This window comes from Amblyomma americanum, chromosome 4 (assembly GCF_052857255.1).
Source record: "Amblyomma americanum isolate KBUSLIRL-KWMA chromosome 4, ASM5285725v1, whole genome shotgun sequence".
NCBI lineage: Eukaryota > Metazoa > Arthropoda > Arachnida > Ixodida > Ixodidae > Amblyomma > Amblyomma americanum.
This window is the reverse complement of record NC_135500.1, coordinates 56,757,739-56,767,528: the sequence shown is the minus strand read 5'-3', so window position 1 is coordinate 56,767,528 and position 9,790 is coordinate 56,757,739. Positions and strand designations below refer to the sequence as shown.

General features: G+C 49.8%; 1 pseudogene; it reads right to left on the bottom strand.

Moving 5' to 3' along the window:
• Positions 1-558: 558 nt before the first annotated feature.
• LOC144127653 (uncharacterized) lies at positions 559-3,587 on the bottom strand (annotated as a pseudogene).
• Positions 3,588-9,790: the final 6,203 nt, after the last annotated feature.

Below are 9,790 nucleotides of genomic sequence, written 5' to 3'. Positions count from 1 at the left end.
TGACTCCTATTTGTAACCTTTTCTTCCAAACCCACACTCACCCTCCCTCTACAAACAAACACAAAAAAACATTGCCATAAGTTATGGCTCTCAGAACAGCTTACAGATTCATGCATGGCATCTGAACTGATCGACTGAGCAGATGCCTTTCGATTTTATAATATTGAAGCAAGCTGTGTTACGTACAAAGGATATGTTTATTAAGAAGTACTTGCAGCTGGGCTTGTTGGTGCGTATTAGTGAAAGACATGAGAGCGCAAAATGGCAGCACGGACGACTGAACAGGACGAGCGCTGCACTTTCAACTAGATTAATTCAAGGAAGAGTGTTTATATAGCCTCTGCCCTTATCCAACTGCGATTAAGAGCATGGATAAGGGCAGAGGCTATATAAACGCTCTTCCTTGCATAAATCCAGTTGAAAGTGCAGCGCTCGTCCTGTTCCGTTACTCGTCCGTGCTGCCATTTTGCGCTCTCATGTCTTTCACAGATATCTTTATTACAGAGTACAAGTATTCAGAAAACTTTCAGAGGTGTGCAACAAAAGGAGTTAGAACAGTCAAGATTTCAAAGTGTTAAACTTCCGTTTTTGAGCAACTTTTGCTTGCACAATACTGTCGTTCCTATTTTTACAATAGTTTTTTAGCAGAATGTTTGTTGGACTATGACCTCTTTCACATTCGTCGAAACCGTCACCGTCTCTTATCAGGTTGGCAGCCAGTGTGAACAGGGCTTGCCTTTGGTTCGCTAGAGAATGGAAGTGCACAGCATACCTTTCACTTCGCAGCTTGTCCAGGACGATTTCAGCAGTCATTACAGCATTCACAACTGCAGGTTGGGGGAACTTGAGCCCACTGCGATTTATGTTCGCTATAATTTCTGCATTCTCAATTATGACGTCCTCATCTTCTACCAAATTTGCTCGGCAAGCAGTGCATGCAAGTTTTTTAAGTGCTGCATGGGCGCAGTATCCGGCCACGTACGTTATGGCTGAAAGATTTTGTGCCTTCATTTCGATGTCCTTGTCATTTACTTCAATGCTGAACCTCTGTAGAATCGCCTCATCAATGCTGACAGCAGGTGCCCCTGAATCCATGTCTGGAAGCGCCAGGGCTCTTTGTAGGCGAAGCTTGCGTTCAGATTCGAACACTTGTCTGATGGACACATGGTATTGCGACCCGGAAAGCTGCCTATACTTGCCAAATCTTTCCTCCAAGCAGTCTGTCTGGAACTTCCCCAGAAGTACGTAGTCAAATACAAGGTCTTCAAGCCAATAGTTTATTATCTTGATCAAGGCTTCCGTAGTGAGATGCAAGGCACTGTGGGTCTCCCGAGTGAGAATTCCATTGTCAAACTTCAAACTCTCCCAGCGGTCAAGCCATTGCATGATGGTTTGAAGGAATTCGACTTGTGGACACAGCTTTTCTGAAATAGTAGTCTGCAAGTCATCACGAATCCGGCGTCCTTTGCTGGGCGACTTCACATCAACAATTCTCCACCAGGTTTCGACAACCTTTAAATATTCCGCTGTTCCAGCTGCATGCTGCAGTGTATAGCGTTGACCGCATGTTTCTAGAGCAGCTATGGTTGATAGGTTGAACACTTTCAGTGCAAGCTTCCCATTTTGCCTTTCCATATTAGATGGATTGAGGGCCTTTACCTACAGTGTTGGAGCAGCCTTGATAAGGTGGTCTTGTTCTTTTAGGTGGAGATCCCGGAGGGTCTTGAACGAAGCAGTGATAATTTTTGGGTTGGAGTCCAAATTCATAAGTGAAGGAAAAAACATGCAGGTTCCATGGTTCTTTTGGTTGATCCAATTGTTCCGAATACATTTCAACGAGTGAACAGGGTCAATAACGAAAAAAAGAGGACGAGTGGGATCTGATGGGTGAGGATAGGAGCTGCTGACTTTTGATGACAATCCAAAGAGAGACATTGTTTTGCGATTGATAGAGTTGTTATCTGTGATGACTGCAATGATGCGAAGCCCAACATTTTCATGCTCATTTATGATGCTGCGGAGAACAGTGTTCAGCTGATGAGCATTGATTTGTTCTACTGGCAAAATGTGAACAACACTTTTTTGTGATGACAGGAGGCTTTGAATCATAAAGGCATGAGCTGTCTTTGCTGCATTTGTAGTGTTGCTGGCAGTGCCGACAATCGTGCCACCCTTGTAATCAAAATATGCCTGTAGATGGATCTCATCCATCATGAGAACCACTGTCTTCTCATGATCCTTCATTGCACTCGCGAGCTTATTTGCATAAAGCAGGAAAGAAACATCCTGCTGCTCAGCTGCTGGATTTATAACATATGCATTGCATACACGCCTGATCGTGGTCTCATGCGGCAATGTGAGACCACCGTAGTTACGCAAGTACCTATAAGCATAAGGAGAGATGGTAAATAGAAGGCAGGAAAATACCAACAGCTCTGAAGAGTAGCGGGGTGACTTGCTTAAAAGGAGAAAGACTTGTTCTTTTAAAAATGTCAAAGCATCTTGCCGATCTTCGTCTTGCATTTCTTGATTTGTTGCGTCTTCAAGAAGAGATAGCACGAGCTTCAATATTGCACCAGTCTTGTCTTCAGGTTGGCGGAAGGCAGGATTCTTATCAGAGCTCTCAACAGCATCCAGCAGACCTGTTAAGCACCGAATATCATTCACAGTTTTTGGAATGATCTCCACGCCATCAAGTTTGGTGACCTCGACATCATGAATATACAGCTTTAGAGAGAGGTCCTCGGTGACTTTAACTGACTTTTTGATTGCTGGGGCACCATTGACAGTCAGATTGAAGAAGAGTATAAAGTCATGCTGGTAAACAACAGTCCAGAATATGGAGACGTTTATACATGGTATGCATTTCAACAGCGCCTGAAAGTTGTCAATTTTGCTTCGGTCCTCTTCAGCCTGGTGTGCTTCAATAGACAAGTTGATGGCATCTTGTAGCGCAGCTGCCTCTCGGCGCGTCCTCTTTTCATCTGGGGCCTCTCGAGACGTGCTTGCATTTGGGGCAGAAAGATATGCCGGGCAGTCGGGAAGTATGCTTGGAACAGCATCAGGTGGTAACCGTACCAGCTTGAGTGCCACTTCAATTACTTTGCTGGTCTTTGTATCCGTGTAGCTTGTTCTATTTACCATGTCGGACGGTTTAAAGTGGCGCTCACAGACCTGGGATAAGAGAAAACAAAGACAGCAAAAGCTCTAGAACCTGAAGTTTAAAAATCAGACAGGTGCATGACAGTACGAGAGAAATTTCTATAAATGTCGTGTGAACTGAATGTCAGCAATACTATTTCGCTACGACTTTACAGATTTACCCGGACCAAAAGAGGCAGCACTACGGAATTATCTCGCGACATGCTGCCCGCAGCGCTTTCAATGCAACTGACGAAGGCGAAACCACGACAGTCAAAGGAATGTTTCCTTACCACCGACCGCTTTCCTGGAATGAAATCCGCACGGTGGATAGCTTTAATCCATTGAGCTCTTCTTGCTTGGTCCGAAGGGAAGGTGAAGACTCGCACACGCTCACCACCGTCATAGTTCCCGCGGCACCGCGGTACGCAGCAATGCCCAGGCATTATCACAGCCTGCACACTATTGTTGTTTGCCTATTAAAGACTAGACACACACCTCCCGGCACCGACGTACTTCCTCGTCGTTACCGTACAGGTGGTAACTCTGAAACAGCGTTGAGTTTCGCGACACACGCTGCACGGGAAAAAGAAGAAACGCAGAAATTCGAGCACGTGCAACAACGTTCACGAAATGAAGGAACCACTGATGTTTACCGCAGTGCGAACGCATTTTCCAGCCGAGCACTCTGCACGAATACGAAAAAGTATAACAAAACCACGCAGAAGAAAACAATATTACCTTCCAAAATAAGTGGTTCAACAAAAACTATAAATTTTTACAAAATAAAATTTTTATCTTTGCAGCACAGCAGTAATGAAAGCATCAAAATGTTTTCTTAAATTCGATACTTCGGCTAGTACTGCTCCGCGCACGCGTTGTTGCACCAAAATCACCGAGACCGGTCGGAGAAAGTGGGGACACGACGGCCTCTCCTCGAAAGCGCCGAGAGCTGGCCTGTCGTAGTGTGATGACGTAGCCACAAAAGAGAGGAGGATATGGAGAGGCCTTAACTAGTCTAGAGGGTGTTGGGAGAGCGCGCTCGCATTACCCTTGCCCTCCTCCCCTACCGTCGCTACCCTTACACTCGGTTACACCGACGGCGACGCGGCTCAACTTTCAAACGGCCGCATAAAAGCTGCGTTCTAAAAGTGTTTTTGAAGCCGCGAATATCCATCCGAGTGTAATAAATTTTCGGAAAGCCGACGATTTTTATCAGAAGGGCGCAAAGTCTAAAAATCGATTTTTTGACGAAACAAAGTGTAACCCCAACCTAATATGACGTTTCGGTCAGTGGATCAGCCATTCTCAGATCGCCAAAGTAATGTTAAACGACAGTGACAAATGGCCCCAAGACGCGGCATTTCGTTACGCCACCTGGTTCCTTGTTGGGGGGCATACGGATGAGACGGATGGGCAGGGCTCTGGGTGGCAACTTGCGGCGCGTCGTCGCCGATGCGCCCATCCCGGCTGATGGGCGCTTCCTGAGGGGTCTCGCCTGGGCCGAGCAAAGCTCGTAGTCACCAGTGGAACTGTCGCTGTCGGACCCTGGACAAGCGAGCATCCTGGGGAAGAGGCGTTGACAAAGCCACGTGTAAATAATCGGTAGATATGAAGGCGACACGCGGAGGTGACCGCTTACGACAGATCGACAATATATTGACAGAAGGTTCATTATGGTCACCGTCAGCCTGACTACGCCCACTGTAGGGAAAAGCCCTTTCCCATGTCCCTCCAATTAACCCTGTCCTGTGCCAACTGCGGCCACCGTATGCCTCCAAACTTCTTGATCTCATCCACGTACCTAACTTTCTGCAACCCCCTGCTACACTTTCCACTTTCCTTCCCTTGGAATCCAGTGTGTTAGCTTTAAGGACCATCGGTTATCTTGCCTTCGAATTACATGTCCTGCTAAAGCCCATTTCTTCCTCTTTATTGCGACTAGGACGTCAAACCCGCATTTGTTCCGTCACCCACAATGCCCGCTTCCAGTCTCTTACCGTTACACATACCACATTTAACGCGACAGCGTTAAGGAGCTCGTGTCGCAGAAAAACCGGTGTCGTCGGCGTCGGCCGTGAGCGAAAAATTCCTCCTCCTCCTCCTCGCAATGTACGCCACTGATCCAACAGATAGCGTGCGACGGCAGCTCAAGGAAAGGAAGGGACGCCTGTCATATATTTCGGTGGACAACCCGGACCGCGCCTCAAGGGAAGGAAAATGAAATGAAAAATGGTTTTAAGGAAAGGAAGTAAGGCCTGTCTCACATATCTCTGTGGACACCTGAACCGCGCCGTAAGGAAACGAAAATAAATGAAATTTGATTTTAAGGAAAGAAAGTGACGCGTTTGACATGTCTCGTCCGGGCGCAGTAGGGCCGTGCGGGCACGCCGGAATCACGCGGTGAGCAGCCAACAACGCAGCGCACATCCAAAGCGCGTTCCCCGCGAAGCTTGCGGCTTGCTGCCCGTTCGTTCGGCGCGGAAGCTAAGCTGGCGTTCGTGGCATCGGGTTTGTAGAGAACGATGTGCAGACGAACTACGACTGCAACTTGAGTCCCGCGCGTTTCGGCAAGGCGCCTGGCAGCGCCTCTACGTGGTTTGCCGCTCCGCGTGTCCGCTTCACCGTACGTAGCAGAGCGATTTTTCTAGCGGGCAAGGCGTTGCGCCGAACGGGCGATGGCTTTCAGTGGACTCCCTGGCAGTACTGCAACAAGCTGTCGCCATCCACTCTTAAAGGCGAATATTAAGCGTCCTCCAATTTTTATTTCCATAGCTTGCTGCGTTGTCCTTAACTTAAACTGATCTCTTTTCATAACCTTCCATGTTTCTGCCCCGTAGGTGAGTATCGCACAGCTGTTGTATACTTTTCTCTTGAGGTATATTGATAAACTGTCATTCATGATCTGAGACAACCTCCCGTATGCGCTCCAGCCCATTTTTATTCTAGTTATTTCCCTCTCGTGATCCGGATCAGCTATCACTACGTGCCCTAAGAACACCTATTTCTTTATAACTTCCAGCACCTCGCAATCAATTCTGAGTTGCTGTTCTATTGGGAGACTGTTGAAGATTACTTTGGTTTTCTGCGTGTTAATTTCTAGATTGTAGCGACCAGCGTGGCTGGCAGGGGCAAAATGCCAAAAAGGACGAAGTGTGCCTAGCACGCGCTGGTTAGAACGCTCGAGACCATGACCAGGGCATGACGCTACCCCCGCCTCTCCACAGCTATTTCCTATCCGGCAGCACTCAATGAATGTGGCCGCGGTCGCCTTTCTGGGCGACCTCCACAAGACCAACCGTTATGCTCTGCCTCTAACTCATTGATCACGCTTTGTAGTTCATGTCCCGAGTGACTTAGCAAGGCAATGTCACCAGCGAATCGAGATTTGTTAGGTATTCTTCATTAACATATACCCAACTGTTTCCAATCTAGGCCTCAGAATACCTCCTGTAAACAGGCGGAGAATAGCAATGACGAGATCATGTCTCCCTGCCTGACACCCTTCCTTATTGTAATTTTTTTGCCGACTGTAAGGAGCACTATGGTAGCTGTGCATTCGCTATAGATATCTTCTAGTATTTTCACTAAAGACTCCTCTACACCCTTATTCCCCAATGCCTTCATGACTGCTACGGTTTCCACTGAGTCACATGCTTTCTCGTAATCAATGAGGGCTATATATAGGGGCTGGTTATATGCTGCGCATTTCTCTGTCGCCTGATTGATAGTGTGAATATGGTCTATTTCCAAGTATCCTTTACCAAAGCCTGCCTGATAATTTCGTTGACTGAAGTGTAATGTTGTCCTGACTCTATTAGCGAATACCTTAGTAAAATACCTTGCAGGACACGGACAGTAAGCTGATCGGTCTGTAATTTTCACGTCTTTAACCTCTCCTTTCTTATGAATTAAGATTATATTAGCGTTATTGAAGGCTTCTGGTACGTTCGAGGTCATAAGGCATTGCATATACAGGGTGGCTAGTTTTCCTAGCACTATGTCCCCTCCTTCCTTCAACACATCTACTTTAATCTAATTCTCAGCAGCTATTTTCCCACTTTACAGTGCACCTAAAGCTTTCTTTACTTCCTCTTTCGTTACTGGCGGGATATCCCATTGCTATGTGCTACTGGCTGGGATTCCGCTAGGTGGCGCCGCCCTGTTTAGCTGGCTGCCTATCGTGCTCCGCTTTCACCTGCCCCTGGCCTAGTCCAGGGGTTCGCCCGCCCCTGGATTTCCTCTCCATCGTCTCCGGAAGGCTTCCGAAGCACGTGGATACCATCAGCATCACGGCCCGCTGCCGGGCTGGCCCTCCAAGCGCCTCCAAAAGTCTGAAGCGGCGCGGCGCCTCGCTAACCCTAACGCGCCGTGCCTGCACCTCTGCGATGCAGCGTCTGACGAAGCCCCTGCAGCCCAGACCCACTGATGCCGCCACCGCGGGGCCAACTCCAACCGCCCACGCCACCGCGCAAAATCCTGTCGCAACCAACACTGTGAGCGACGCTGGGAGCTCCGGATCGACAGCCGCGACGCAGCCGGCAGCGTTCGTCGTCGCCGCAGCGTCCACTGCTAGCCAACTCCACGCTCTAAGGGATGCCAACACCTTTGGGCCCATAGACGCGTCGCAGCCGCCTGCGTTCGTCGACGCCGCCGGTGCCGCCGCGCCTACACTAGCCACATTACCCGCTGACACCAAGACCTGCAGCCCGGCACCAGCGTCGCAGATTGCGCCTCAGGCTGACGATTCGTCGGCAGACATGGACTTCATGGCGTCCCCGGTAGACGACACTCCATCCCCGGAAATCGGCTGGAGCACCATCGGTGCCAGCCGTAAGCCTGTTTCCGCCACCCGACCCCGCTCCGAGCTCATCACTGTTGACATACAACTCCCTCCTGGTACCCTCAATCCCAAGCTGCCTCTCTACGACGTGCTCGCCGCAGTCACCTCCGCTGCACAGCTTTCCTCCAAGACCAGTGCAGACATCACCCTTCAGGCACAGCCAGCCCAAAGCCTTGTGTTTTTAAAAACTCATTCTCCTCTCACCGCCCACCTCCTACTTTCTATCACGCACCTTCACCTTCACGGTAAGCCTGTCAGCATCAAAACTTATTCCCCCCATCCTCCCATCTCATGCCTCGGCGTCATTCATAACGCCGGTGGCCACTTCACTCCTGATGAGCTCATGCATGATCTAGAATCTTTCAAAACAGATATTCTCGCTGCTCGCATGATGGGATCCACTCAATCAGTGCTCATAACGTTCGCTGGTACCGTCATCTCCCACTTTGTATATTTCAAACGCGTTGCCTTCCGGTGCCGTCCTCATAAACCTAAGCCTCCCACCTGCACCCGTTGTCTCACTCTAGGCCACCGCGCCCACCAATGCCCCCAGCACAGCGTTCCGGCAAAGTGCCGTCGCTGTGCTGCTCCTCTACCCGCTGACCCTTCCGCTCATGTGTGTGCCCAGCCCTGGTGCGTTCATTGCCAGGTGAACACCCACCCCTCCCTCGACCCCACTTGCCCCTTCCTCCTTGCTAAACAACGCGAGTGTGCTAAAGCTGCATACCTCCGACGCCTAGCTTTGCGCCGGGCCACTCAACCCACCACCCCCTCCCCCCCTCCTCCTCCTCTAATCATGAATATCCATCAGCTCCGATCACGTCACCACTAGGCTCCTTCGCCGTCATAGTTAAAGGATCCTCGGTGCCAGCGTCCCTCTCTTCCACCACACCACCCTCTCCATCCTTGACTGACGCGAGCCGCTCCTTCGACCTCCGGCTCGCAATGCTGGAACGCCAGCAGCGAGAGCAGCAGCGCATTTCCCACGATCTACAACAGCAGATACATGCCTTGACTCAAACCCTCCAGACAACCACCTCCTCTCTTACCTCCCAGCTTAGCAAGCTAAATGAGCACCTTGCCACGTTCCCCACTCCCTCCTCCAGCGCCCAGGTCGCCCCTTTGGCTGACCTTGTCGAAACCACCACACAGGCACATCACACTCGCTTGGTTCAGCTGGAAACTTCGGTTCTCCAGATTCTTACCACCCTCCAAGCACAATCAAAGCAATTGGAATCTTTCACATCTATGCTCCAATCCGTCCATGAGTCACTGCCCCCGGCAAAAAAGAAGGAACGCGTACCATCACGTTCCTCTCCACTCTCATAATGGCGTTTGGCGAGGACCTCGAAATTGTGCAGTGGAACTGCCGAAATCTTTGCCACAATAAGACCCCCCTCCACCAGTATCTACTCACCCGCCCCTCTCTGCCTCATTTTCTCCTTCTCCAGGAGACCCGGACGGCCCGCAATGTCCCAGGCTACCGCGCCTACCATGCCACTACGGCCACACCACTTGCGTCTGTTTATGTACGCAGTGACGTGCTCGTAGAGCAAATGGACATCCCCTCCACCCTCCTTAAATATTTATTTTGTGTGGTTTATTACCACTCTTCTTCCCGCATCTCACTCATCCTTTTGTCTTTTTACAACCCCCCTGTTACTTCCTCTTTATTCTCTGCTCTGGGAAAATTCCTTCACTCCCTTCCTTCTACCTCCCATCTCCTCTTTGGTGGTGATTTTAATGCCCCTCACACGCTCTGGGGCTACCCACAAACCCTCAAACCCGGCCGCCTCCTGCATTGTC